The 14,205-nt window shown below is 48.6% G+C and overlaps 1 pseudogene; it reads left to right on the top strand.

Annotated features, from left to right (window-relative positions):
• Positions 1-13,565: 13,565 nt before the first annotated feature.
• On the top strand, positions 13,566-14,142 carry LOC103006630 (NF-kappa-B inhibitor-interacting Ras-like protein 1; annotated as a pseudogene).
• The last annotated feature ends 63 nt before the right edge of the window (positions 14,143-14,205 follow it).

Here is a 14,205-nt window from a genome sequence, read left to right as displayed (position 1 = left end):
TTCAGCCTTAGCTGGCTGCCTTGATGATGTGTTACTTTAAGCAGAGTTATTTATATTTTGTACCCAGCTTTGCCCTGAGACAGTGGTTCTCACCCTGGCTGTTCATTAATGCCCCTTGGGGAGTGCTGTATAAAACCCAAAGCCAGGCCCCTCTGAGCTGGAGCATTTTAAAACCTCCCTGGGCAGTTGTAAAGTATGGCCAGGGTTGAGGACCAGAGCCTTAAGTATGATATGAATGGAATCTGCTAGATATTGAAACATATGCATAAATGCTAACATAAGAGCATGCTCGTCTACAACCAACCAAAAAGCATCCTGGGTTCCGTGCTTTGAGAAACCCTGGCAGAGGTCGTTTTCATGCCTATTTTACAGATTTGGAAACTGAGGCTTAGAGGCTTCCAAATGCTGACTCTTCTAGAATTAGGAAGTTACTTGCAGAGAATTCAACTTCAGCCATCCAACTCTAAACATCATGCTTTTTTCTGCCCGGTCAGGGGCAGAGAAGTGAGTGGTCCTGCCTTCCAGTGGGGTGGGATTGAGCGGTGATGGGACTCACTCTGTGTACCAGTTTGGAACACAGGCTAAGATGAGGCTTTCCAAAAGACCCACCTTGGGAATCAAGTGTGTTCAGATGTATGCAGAACTCTGCAAAGAGTCTGTCTTTACCACGCTCACCTCGTGATTAATTCCCTCTGGTTTCTTCTAAGATCAGCAGAAAGGAATAAAGTTTTACTACTATCAGAGAAGCCAAGCTCTAATCAGCATTAGAAAGATCAGATTTGTCATGATTCCATCATTAGTGTGGCTCATAGGCTGACCCATGACCTTTAGTTCCTGGCAAAGCCTAATTACAGGAAAGCTGTGCTCAGTTTGAAAACTGGCTGCCTGTTTACTGATCCAATCTAATTAGCTTTAGATTCCCTGACCAGCTCAAGAGCAATGAGCTGCATCTTGTGTTCACCAAAGCGAGTAAGGAGGCCTCCCTGTTCCCGGGTAGCCCGAGGCAGCTGTATTTATAGTCTGATTCTTCAAGGGGACACAAAATCCCCATCTTGATGGGCACAGTAGGAAGCCGGAAGGGATTTCCCAAATTAATTTTTTTCCTAAAGACAACGAGTGCTTCTGATTACGAAATCCTAGCATATCAGTCCTAGCCATGATGGGATCAGAAGAATCATGTTACAGATCTTCCTTTTAGAAGCGAGGTCAGAAAGGGCTCAGAGGGACACGCTGGTTCGCAGAACTGGAAGGGGATGATGCCACACGTCCTGAGGCTGACGTCATTCCGGATTCTGAGCACTGCGGATGCTGAGATGATAAGGCTTAGCTCCTGTCCCCCAGGAATGCGCTGTGGATGGGGAAGTGGGTCACAGACATGCACGGAAGTTTCCAGCATATTCTAACAGCGGCAGAGGTGGGACGCCAGAGAGGAGGCATGTGGCTGTGTTGTTTGATGTTTACCCATTCTTGTATTCATTCACTCATTCATTCATTCATTCATTCATTCAACAGTATGTACCAAGCATCTATTGCATGTCAGGACCACGCTGTTCAAGGCATCATGGACCCAGAGCTGAACAAGGCAGAGAAAGTCCCTGTCCTCCTGGCCCTTCACACAGTGGATAATCAGACAGGAAACAACCATGCGCTTGAATGGATGTTTAGGTACAATTATGGAAAACTCTAGAAAGTGGTGTAAGGTGGTATGAGAGAGAATATCGGGATTCTGACCTAAACCAAAGAGTGAGAATTAACCCCACGTGGACGTAGGTGGGGTTGGCAGTGGGGCCTGGTGAAAGGAGCAGCGGGCAGGGAGGGCCGGGGCTGGAAGGGGCTTGTGTGTGAGGGTCTGAGAGACCAGCGTGGCTGGAGCCGCGGCCGTGGGGTTGGGCAAGTCCTGCCTTGGAGACGAGGTTAGGGAGGCGGGGTTGCATCCTGAGAACAAAGTATTGACGGTTTCTACATGTAGGTGGGGGGTTGAGGGTGACAATGAGGCGGGCTCTTCACAGAGGCCTCTCGGACAGCACATATTGCTGGGCTAATAGCGTTGGGGGGAGATTTGAGGATGGTGACCGAGTGGAAGCAGGAAGACCCAATTTGGTCCATACAAGGGGTGATGGAGGTTTGGACCAGAATGAGGCTAGGAGTTGTGGACGACTCGTGAGGTGGTTCCAGGGATCACAGGAGACCCGCTCGTGCTGAGGCCCGCACACACGGCCTGGCCCACGGGAACAGGTGACCTGGCTTTGCCCGTCCTGCCCTCGGACCGTGCCGGACAGGTGATCGTTACCCTCCTTCCAGCTCTCCAGGAAGCTTCAAGGGAAGACAGCGCAGCCCGGTGGGCAGCGGAGGGACTTTAGCTTCGGAGACACACTGAGCCATTCTGATCCTGCTGACTTAGCTGTGTGACCCTGGGCAAGTTGTGTAAACATGCTGAGCCATGATTTCCACTTCGAGAAAGGAAATGGGAACCTCTCTCTGCAGGTCGAGGGTTGCAGCACATGAAGATGCGGTGAGCCAGGCCCTGAGGGTCAGCTCGTTAAACCTTAGCCCCCTCCCTCCATCTTTGGTAGCACATATTTCTCTCTCCATCCTCTTCCAGGGCTAGAGAGTCTCTGAATATCTAACTCAACTTCCTCTTCTTGTCCTGTGCTCCGTGAAAATCAAATTTCTGCTCTTAGTGGCTTATTATAACTGCCTTGAGTCTGTGACGTTGGAAGATATTACTGGAAAGAACTAAGATGGTTTGTCTTGCAATAGATGGGATAAGCAAGCGAGATGCTTCATTGTGCCAGGCTGCTCTGTCCACCAGCCCAGGTCTCCTCACCAGCCTTGCTCTGTCGGACACCTAGCTACCCATCCTTGGACTGCTTCCTTCTGTCTCAGAGGGCTTCCAGGCAGATGCCGGGTGTGTCCGAAACACCCACCTCCCTCTGTTCTGCTTCTTTGCATCATACTCATCTCTTAAAGCTCAACCCAAGTCTTGCCTTTTCCAAGAAATCCTCAATATCTACCCAGAAATTTTCTGGATGTAGTACTCCTTTTTTTTATTTTTTACTTTTGGCTGTGTGGGGTCTTCGTTGCTGCGCACAAGCTTTCTCTAGTTGCGGCGAGCGGGGGCTACTCTTCGTTGTGGTGCGTGGGCTTCTCATTGTGGTGGCTTCTCTTGTTGCAGAGCACGGGCTCTAGGGCGTGCGGGCTTCAGTAGTTGTGGGGCACAGGCTCAGTAGTTGTGGCTCGTGGGCTCCAGAGCACTGGCTCAGTAGCTGTGGCTCACGGGCCTAGTTGCTCTGCGGCATGTGGGATCTTCCCAGATCAGGGCTCGAACCTGTGTCCCCTGCATTGGCAGGCGGATTCTTAACCACTGCACCACCAGGGAAGCCCCTGGTTGTGGTACTCTTTTTAAAATGGAGAAACTAAGCTTAAAACACTTGGTATCCATGATCAAGTCCAAGTTCCTCAGCCAGATATGCACTAGCCTTCACTGCTTGGTCTCACTATCCATTTCTAGCCAAGAAGTAACAAATGAACCATCCCTCTCCCCTCCCCAGTCCCACGGCAGACATTATTAATGACTCGGACTACTCTTTCCACTAAGCCCAGATTCAGCTTCAGAATCCTTCTCAACACAGCACTGCAAGCATCAGGGGCACCCAGACACCTGGGTGGGAAAGGGCGTGCCGCCCGCCTGTCCTGGCAGCTGCCTCGGTGCTGCAGTATGAGTGCCACAGACTCGGAGCCTGCGTGCACTTACTCCTTCCCCTGCCTCCTCTACCTACTCACCGCTGCCCAACACCAAGTTGCCTCCTTCCTAAGATGGTCCAGCGCAGCCAAGAGGCATGAATGATGCCTTCATCTGCTCGAGGATTCTGCCCCGGGGCTGCCAGCACCAAGTTCCTCCTGAGCCCAGTGACTCTAGGAGGAACTCAGAACGGCGGCGAGCACACCCTTCACTGATTTGTTTTTTAATCACAGGGGATGAGAGCTGAAAAGGGAAATTATAAACATGGGTTAGGCTTTATTCTGGACAAGCTTCTGCACCAAGAATTCCCATGGCCTGGTTCAGCAGAGGCCGGGTTCCTCTGAAAGTTTGTCATTCTTAAAATATGTATGTGGCGAAGCCCCTAGATGGTCAAATCCTTTCTCCATCCCTAAGGGGCTGAGTCTTCCTTGTTGGTTATCCAAATATGGCTGTTCTCTGATTTCATTGTCAAGGCCTGTGTCCTACACTCATCTACTCAATTACTCAATCAATCAGTCATCAGTACTGACACCTACAGCGTACCTGACCGACCTGGTCTGGTCCCGGGGACACAGCGGTGGACAAGCCACCGGGTCCATGCCCTTGTGGGGCTGACTTCCTGGTGCTACCGTCTGAAATCCGGGATGAGACCCATCCAAGCAATTCCCTTGAAGAGCCATAGGACCTCCTGTTCTTAAACCCGAGGGCTCATGTCACCCCAAGCCCTGGCTCCCTACAGATCCCTCCATCCTTCTCAGGGGTCTCCCCCCACTTCTCACGGCTCTCTCCACCTCCATCCCCGGGGACCTTGCTCTCTTCTGTGATTCTTTCCCCATGAAGCCTTCCACCAGTGCCCACTCCCTCTCCCCAGTCTACCCCACCCCTGTCAGTCCTGACAGGCACCGCATAGCTTTCCCCACTGAGTCTTCTCCCGGTCCCCACAGGGACACAAACGGAAGGAGGATGACAAACTGGGAGAATCAAGGACTCACACAAGACAGAGACAGCGGGGAGTCCATTGAAATATATATTCGGTGTATGTTTTTTTTTTTCAAGTTTAAGCCATTTAATTCATTAACAGCTTTAAGTGAAATGCACACAGGAGGAACTGGTTCAATTCTCTCCTGTCGGGCTTCCCTGGTGGCGCAGTGGTTGAGAGTCTGCCTGCTAATGCAGGGGACACGGGTTCGAGCCCTGGTCTGGGAGGATCCCGCATGCCGCGGAGCAGCTGGGCCCGTGAGCCACAGCTGCTGAGCCTGCGCGTCTGGAGCCTGTGCCCCGCAACGGGAGGGGCCGCGATAGTGAAAGGCCCGCGCACCGCGATGAAGAGCGGTCCCCGCACCGCGATGAAGAGTGGCCCCCACTTGCCGCAACTAGAGAAAGCCCTCGCACGAACCGAAGACCCAGCACAGCCAAAAATAAATAAATAAATAAATAAATAAATAAATAAAATTAAAAAAAAAAAAAATTCTCTCCTGTCAGCTGGAACATTCTGACGCCTCTGGAGGGGCAGGATCTCCCGGGTGCAGCCCAGACCTCGAGACACCACCCAGCGTTTGCCTTTGGTGGTGGCAGGGAGACCACGGTCAGAGCCAGTCACCTGGTGTTTTATGCAGCTTCATTTTCACAAGCCCGTAGCTTCGGCCCAGGGGCAGCCGGAGCCCAGAACCTGGGACCCGATGGGTTGTACTCAAATCCCACCTCCTCTCCCTGCTGCCTGGGATTCCAGACAAGTCCCTTCACCTCCTGGGGCTTCTGTCCCGTGATCTGTAAATAGGGGTGAAGACCATGAGACCAGCCTCACAGGAGTGTTGTGCGGATCGAGCCAACACGTGCGCAGTGCTTACGATAGCATCTGCTGCTAGAAACTCTTGATAACAGGCGGGGAAATCGAGGCTCAGAGGGGAGGCTGTCAGCCCGAGGTCACACAGGAAGACAGGGGCAGATTGCCCCTGAGCCAGCTCCCTCCGCCACGCACTAGCTCCTGAGGCGTGTCAGAGGCCACTGGCTCTCACGTGAGGGGTTTCCTCTGTATCTGGGCATGGGGTCAGGACACGTAGGAAAGCTCCAGTGTTGCTGCTGACCTTTGACCCATAGGGACCTGGGATCACTTGGCTTTGGACTGACTCCACCGTCAATCTCAGCACTAAAGCCCAACAACCCATCCCTGAATTCCTGAACCCTGGTCCAGCACGGGCCCTATTGCCTTCTTTTAACTTGTTGGCCTCACTTTTTACCATTTGCTTTTGATGATCTGGGCCCCACTCCCCGAAGAACACTGCTGGCCTGCAGATTTCTGAGGTCCAAGGCCTGGCCGCTCTGAGAGGTGACTTGCAGAAGAGCATCCTCAGCACCTGGGCTGGGCTTTGTCTGCTGCGCCACCAAGATCCCTGGTGTTTGCCCTCAGTCCCACGCATCAGCTCTCTCCAGTGACTCAGCATGAGGCCAACCTAAGTCCTCCTTCCCGCACCTGATGCCCGGCTCCTCCAGTGCTGCCTGGTTGCCCGTGGTACCCTTGGTCCTTGACCCTTGGCCCTTGACCCTTGGCCTTCTCTCAGCGCCAGCAAGTTCCCGCCCTCTTGGGGAACATGAGCTGTCAGGAGTTCGCCTGGGATCAGCCCGCAGGGGTCCTAGGCCCCTCCCCTCAGTCCCTGCTGCTTGACCCTGAGCCACGATTGTTTCTTCCAAACTTCAGTGTCTGCGTCTGTGAAATGGGAATAACAACAGAAAACCCCACCTCACCGGCTGCGAGGGATTCTTCGATCCTCGGGAAAGCTCTCTCTGTGACTGCCTCGGACAATCTATTGGGACAATACCAACGATAAGTGGTAGCTGTTGCTTTTAGACCAGAGTTCACAGTTAGTCCAAATGTTTCCATTTTCACACTTTTTGTAACAAAGAAGAAAAATATACATAGCATAACAGTTATGAGCACAGAGGTGAGAGCTAGCAAAGTTTGGGTTCTACCTCTTGCCAATTGTGTGACCCTGCACGAGTTTCCTTAAATCTCAGTGTTCATTTCTTCATCTGTAAAATTGAAAAGTGATACCTAACTCACGAGCTTTGTGTCAAGATTAAAAGAGATAACGTATGAAAATGTCCTCTCCCAGTGTTGACAGAGAGTAAAAAGAAATCCATAAACAAGGTCATCACTGTTACTATGTTACCATTGTGTACAGGTAATTCCATATGGTTGTTTCCATACTCTATTTATACTTTGTCAGCCTTTTTCCAATTTATGTTCCAGAATATTCCCATCATCATTAACATTATTGTACTGACTGTATAATAGTCTGTCTTTTAGGTGCTCATATGTCCTTTAACCAGTTGGTCATGGTTGATTTCCTTTTTTCAATATTACAAACAGCTCCGGAATAGACAGACATATGTGGGCAAAATAGGTCCTCCAACATTGCGATTCTTTCCCTGAAATAGATTTCACGAAATGGGATTACTGCATCAAAATGCAATGCACAAGCACAAAATGCAACGCACATTTTTAGGTTTCTTGATGTACATTGATATTTTGGGTTCCAGAAAATTTATACAAATTTGCATTCTTGGGGGTGTATACGAGGCTGCATGACACATCACTCCCTCCTCTGACTTACTAAGGAACAATCTGAGCCTCTCGACTCAGTTCTTTCTGCTCCCGCGTCATGGCACTCTTGTTTAGGGACAGTGCCCATTTGTTGAGTCATTCACTCATTCACTCATTCATTTATTCATTCAATGCTTAATTCTCAATTTTCATGTTATTTGGCCTTTTTTCTTTTTTTTTTTTTTTTTCAAACATCTTTATTGAAGTATAATTGCCTTACAATAGTGTGTTAGCATCTGCTTTATAACAAAGTGAATCTGTTATACATATACAATATGTTCCCATTTCTCTTCCCTCCTGCATCTCCCTCCCTCCCACCCTCCCCATCCCACCCCTCTAGGTGGTCACAAAGCACCGAGCTGATCTCCCTGTGCTATGCGGCTGCTTCCCACTAGCTATCTATTTTACATTTGGTAGTGTATATATGTCCATGCCACTCTCTTACCCTGTCACATCTCACCCCACCCCCTCCCCATATCCTCAAGTCCATTCTCTAGTAGGTCTGTGTCTTTATTCCCGTCTTGCCACTAGGTTCTTCATGGCCTTTTTTTTTTTTTTTTTCCCTTAGATTCCATATATATGTGTTAGCATACTGTATTTGTTTTTCTCTTTCTGACTTACTTCACTCTGTATGACAGACTCTAACTCCATCCACCTCATTACAAATACCTCCATTTCATTTCTTTTTATGGCTGAGTAATATTCCATTGTATATATGTGCCACATCTGCTTTATCCATTCATCTGTCGATGGACATTTAGGTTGCTTCCATGTCCTGGCTATTGTAAATAGAGCTGCAATGAACATTTTGGTACATGACTCTTTTTGACCTATGGTTTTCTCAGGGTATATGCCCAGTAGTGGGATTGCTGGGTCGTATGGTAGTTCTATTTGTAGTTTTTTAAGGAACCTCCATACTGTTCTCCATAGTGGCTGTATCAATTTACATTCCCACCAACAGTGCAAGAGTGTTCCCTTTCCTCCACACCCTCTCCAGCATTTATTGTTTCTAGATTTTTTGATGATGGCCATTCTGACCGGTGTGAGATGATATCTCATTGTAGTTTTGATTTGCATTTCTCTAATGATTAATGATGTTGAGCATTCTTTCATGTGTCTGTAGGCCATCTGTATATCTTCTTTGGAGAAATGTCTATTTAGATCTTCTGCCCATTTTTGGATTGGGTTGTTCGTTTTTTTGTTATTGAGCTGCATGAGCTGCTTGTAAATCTTGGAGATTAATCCTTTGTCAGTTGCTTCATTTGCAAATATTTTCTCCCATTCTGAGGGTTGTCTTTTGGTCTTGTTTATGGTTTCCTTTGCTGTGCAAAAGTTTTTCAGTTTCATTAGGTCCCATTTGTTTATTTGTGTTCTTATTTCCATTTCTCTGGGAGCTGGGTCAAAAAGAATCTTGCTGTGATGTATGTCATAGAGTGTTCTGCCTATGTTTTCCTCTAAGAGTTTGATAGTGTCTGCCCTTACACTTAGGTCTTTAATCCATTTTGAGTTTATTTTTGTGCATGGTGTCAGGGAGTGTTCTAATTTCATACTTTTACATGTTCCTGCCCAATTTTCCCAGCACCACTTATTGAAGAGGCTGTCTTTTCTCCACTGTATATGCTTGCCTCCTTTATCAAAGATAAGTTGACCATATGTGTGTGGGTTTATCTCTGGGCTTTCTATCCTGTTCCATTGATCTATATTTCTGTTTTTGTGCCAATACCAAACTGTCTTGATTACTGAAGCTTTGTAATATAGTCTGAAGTCAGGGAGCCTGATTCCCCCACCTTTTTTCTTTTTTTAAAAACAGCTTTGGGGCTTCCCTGGTGGCACAGTGGTTGAGAGTCCGCCTGCCAATGCAGGGGACACGGGTTCGAGCCCTGGTCTGGGAGGATCCCACATGCCGCGGAGCGGCTGGGCCCGTGAGCCACAGTTGCTGAGCCTGCGCGTCTGGAGCCTGTGCTCCGCAACAGGAGAGGCCGCGATAGCGAGAGGCCCGCGCACCGCGATGAAGAGTGGCCCCTGCTTGCCACAGCTGGAGAGGGCCCTCGTGCAGAAACGAGGACCCAACACAGCCATAAATAAAATAAATTAAAAAAAAAAAAAAAAAAAAGATGGCTAGCAGGACATCAGAGCCGTTTAAAAAAAAAAAAAACAGCTTTGTTACAGTGTAATTTATATACCACAAAAGGCACCTTTAGAAGTGTATAATTAAATAGTTATAGAGTTAGGCAAGCACAGTCTAATTTTGGAATATTACCATCATGCCTGAAAAGAAACTCATGCCCCCTTACAGACACTACCCCTTCACGTGCCTCCCCAGCTTTGGCAACTTCTAATCTAAATTCTGTCTCTGTAGATTACAGATATGCCTTTTCTGGACTTTTCTTATAAACAGGATTACACAGTACACGACCTTTTGTGTCTGGTTTCTTTCACTTAAGCATGACATTTTTGACGTTCATCCTGTCAGCCAGCGTCTTCTTGATAAACCTTCTTCACTTGGCTTGCAAGACACTGAGTTTGTTTGTTTCCCTACTACCCTAGTTATTCCTCCTCCTGGAGCTGGGACTTGGGGCAGTGAGACATTCACCTTGGGAGCAAAATTGAAGGAGGTATTGAAAACTTCAGTCATCGAGATAAATAATATTTAACACAGTATTTCCAAAAAGTCAAAATGAACAAAAAAACTCCACGATGAACAAAATATCAACATTTTAAATAAAGGCAGGATCTAGTGGGGAATGAGGGGAGGCTAGTGGGGTGCGTATTACGAGTGTAGAATCGGATCCTGAGACAAGGTTTTCCACCCACATTCTCTGAAAAACAGCCTTTGGCATCGCGTGGCCACTTTCCCTGCTTTAATTCTTCTTCCTAAACCTTTGTTACCCCTTGTCTGTCCCTTAAGCGTTTATTTATTTGTGGAGTGTGCGTGAGGGCTGATGCATTTCAAAGAATGAGGCCAGATGTGCAGGTGCAGCCACGTCAAGGAGCAAATAGTGCCTCTATCATTTGGATTCTTCCCTTAGAATAGACTTCAATAAAGGAGCTACTGTGTCAAAATAAACCCAATGCACAGTTCTAAGTTTCTCTTTTTTTAAAAAATTATTTATTTATTTATTTTTGCTGTGTTGTGTCTTCGTTGCTGCTCACGGGCTTTCTCTAGTTGCAGCGAGCAGGACTACTCTTTGTTGCGATGCGCAGGCTTCTCGTGGCGGTGGTTTCTCTTGTTGAGGGTTCTAGGCGCACAGGCTTCAGTAGCTGTGGTGCATGGGCTCAGTAGTTGTGGCTCGCGGGCTTAGTTGCTCTGCGGCATGTGGGATCTTCCTGGACCAGGGCTCAAACCCATGTCCCCTGCATTGGCGGCAGATTCTTAACCACTGCACCACCAGGGAAGTCCCTCTAAGTCTCTTGACGTCTGTCAATGTTTCACATCAGTGTTTCACCCAAGGACACAGAGAATATCTCCTCCTCTCCAAAGAACACGTTGGATGACGAACTAAGAATCCTGACCTTTATTCATAAGCATGGAGGGCTTTTAGACAAAGCAGCACTGTGGTCCCCAAATCAGTATCAAACATCCGATCACGGCACCAGAGAGAGGAGAGGATGCACTACAGCAGGGCTGACGAATGATTTCTCTAAAGGACCAGATGGTTTTCAGCTTTGTTAGCCATACACTCTGTTGCTACCACTCAACTCTGCCACTGGAGCATGAGAGCAGCCTGAGTTGTGTACATAGATGTGTGTGCCTGTGTTACAATAAATAAATAAAACTTTATTTACAGAGACAGGCAGTGGGCCAGATTTGGCCCATGGGTCATAGTTTGCTGCCCCTGTTCTAGAGTGTTCATGTAAGCTCATGAAGTCTCTGACTTAATGCTTAGTGCAGAAGCAACCTGGAATGTCCCTTGGAACAGTTCTTAGCAGGAGTGCTTTACTAAGAACTTTCCCCAGACAATGTAAGTGCCACTCACAGGGCACCCTCACCCATGTGCAATGAGAGCTTTGAGGAAGGATGGGTGGCGGGTGGCGAATGAGTACGTGAGTGAATGGACGACTATCCATCAGTGAAGAACAGCCGAGGACACAGGGCAGGGGGAACTGGGGGGCATGCAAAGGCCGTTCCACGTAGACGACACTTCCTCTTCCTCTACCTCTGTCTCGAGGAGTAACACCATCGAACCCCCCGCTGCTCCAGCAGGATAAGAGCTAGCTAACCTGTCATCCTCCTCCTCCTCCTGGAGCCCCACGTCCAGGTGATCCCATCTCAGAGGATGTCTCTACCTGGGTTCTCTGCATCCCCACCGCCATTCTCCGAAGCCAGGTTCTTGTCCTGTCCCACCTGGACATCAGCCTGGCTTCCGGTCTCCAGCCTCCTGTCCGATTCGCTATAGTATCCTCTGGGGTAACCTTTCCTGAAGGCAAACAGCATCGTCAGTTCTCTGCTCGAAAGCCTTCAATGGCTCTCAGCTGTTTCTAGATTGTCTCCACTTAGAGGAAGAAGGAAGAAAATAAGGCAAGAAGGAGGGAGAGGAGGAAGGAAGGGAGGGAGGGAAGACAAGCGTTCAGGAGAGCCCGTCCTGGGGCAGCACTGTGCCAGCAGCACCCCTGAATTGTCTCACTCTCCCCTCACCCCTCACGCCTGCCCCGATGACACACGAAGCCCTCACAGTCCTGCCCGGGCTCTGCACCCGCCTCTCCCAGCCAGACGTTCCCTTCACCTGCCCTCTTTTTTTTTTTTTTTTAACATCTTTATTGGAGTACAATTGCTTTAAAATGGTGTGTTAGTTTCTGCTTTATAACAAAGTGAATGAGCTATACATATACCTATATCCCCATATCCCCTCCCTCTTGCGTCTCCCTCCCACACTCCCTATCCCACCCCTCTAGGTGGTCACAAAGCACCGAGCTGATCTCCCTGTGCTATGTGGCTGCTTCCCACTAGCTATCTATTTTACATTTGGTAGTGTATATATGTCCATGCCACTCTCTCACTTCATCCCAGCTTACCCTTCCCCCTCCCGGTGTCCCTGTGCTCTCTTCACCTGATCGATTCCTACTCATTGTTTTAGGATTTGCCTGCAATCCAAATTTTCCAACGTAGCCTTCAGGGACAGCTTCAGGCAAGTTCCGTTTCCCCCTGGAGTCAAGAATGCTCCATTCCCATGCCTGGGGCCAGGCCCAGAGTGGACACCCAGCCAGCAGAGTGGAATAGATCAATGCAATCAGCTTCTATTTTGGAGAACTGATATTGATCAGGATTTAATGGTAATTATTTGTTTGTTTGCTTGACTCTTCAGAATTAATCCTCGAGTAAGCCCATCAGTACCTAATGCTAAGTGAAGAGGCTGAAGGAGAAACAGCACCTCACCATGCCATTTAGTAACCTGATTTCCAGGTTTCCTGCTCACTTCCCAAGAGAGAAAAGCGACCTCTGAATACCTCTCTGTGCAAGTGCTTTCAGTGTTGTCTCGTTTACCCCTACGACACAGCAGCACTGTCATTCCCATGTTATGGCTAAGTGACCTGACTCAGAGAAGTCAAGTAACTTGTCTTAGGTCACACAGCCAGGAATTGGACTGATTGCCCTCAACCTTTCCCCACACCAGGCTGCTCCCAGATCCAAGAGAAACTAAACTGCCATTGTGGTGCTCTCTCTCCATCAATGTGGTAACACTACAGAGCCACACTCCCCTCTGAATTTTATAGGAGCAGGGGACAGGGGAGGTCTCCTAAACCAGCCGCTGCCTGTTGGCTTTCTGGCCTTTTAGAGGGTCTCGTGTTGGAAGAATCTGGAGAGGAAGAACGTGATCTCCAGCACCAGAAACCCTTAGATGGATTGGTTTGGAGTCTCCTGAAAGCATTGTAAGCAAGAGGCTTCTTGATGTACAGTATCCGGTGGCTGTTGATCTAGCCACAGACAAATCTCAGTTCAGTATGGCCTTTGCAGCGGTTAAATAGATTTCAAGTCGTCCTACCTTTGTGGCTTGAGTGGGAGGGAGCTGAAGTCCCTCCTCAAAGACAGGGCTTAGGAGTGGAACCCTGACTTCATGGCATCATGGACCCAGGTTTTCGAGACAGACCCCTTGTGTGCTATAGCATTGAAGCACCACCAATGATGATGATCTCTCCCTTTGGGGGTTGGGGGTGTCAGCCCCTCAGATCCTCTGCTTCTCACCATGACTATTAGTTGTTGGCTTTCCAACATCCTAAGAGAAGATGGGAAAGGTCTGTAAGGTTGTGGTTTGTGGCTTGTTATCTGGGGAAAATGGCAATTTTGGAGTAGCTCCTTTATGGGAATCATGCTGTTGGAATGGAGGACTGTGAAACAATGGAAGATGTGTATATGGTTTCAGTGGAAACAGATCGGGGAGCCAAGGAACACTTACATCTTTATGACACCAGGGGCCTACAGGAAGGTGTGGAGCTGCCGAAGCATTATTTTTCATTTGCCGATGGCTTCGTTCTTGTGTACGGTGTGAATAACCTTGAATCCTTTCAAAGAGTGGAGCTTCTGAAGAAAGAAATTGATCAGTTCAAAGACAAAAAAGAGGTGGCAATTGTTGTGTTAGGAAACAAAACTGACCTTTTTGAGCAGAGACAAGCGGACGCCGAAGTGGCACAGCGGTGGGCCAGGAGGGAGAAGATGCATCTGTGGGAGGTGACGGTCACAGACCGCAAGACCCTGATCGAGCCCTTAACCCTGCTAGCCCGCAAACTCTCCCAGCCCCAGAACAAAGCGAGCTTCCCTCTGCCTGGGAGGAGAAGCAAAGGCAACTCCAGCTCTGAGAACTAAACCCTAGGGTGCACAACTGTCCCTTGAATAGTGACTGCCTCGAGGTGTCCGTGACCTCATGTA

Source organism: Balaenoptera acutorostrata, chromosome 5 (assembly GCF_949987535.1).
Source record: "Balaenoptera acutorostrata chromosome 5, mBalAcu1.1, whole genome shotgun sequence".
Taxonomy (NCBI): domain Eukaryota; kingdom Metazoa; phylum Chordata; class Mammalia; order Artiodactyla; family Balaenopteridae; genus Balaenoptera; species Balaenoptera acutorostrata.
This window is presented reverse-complemented; position numbering and strand designations above follow the sequence as displayed.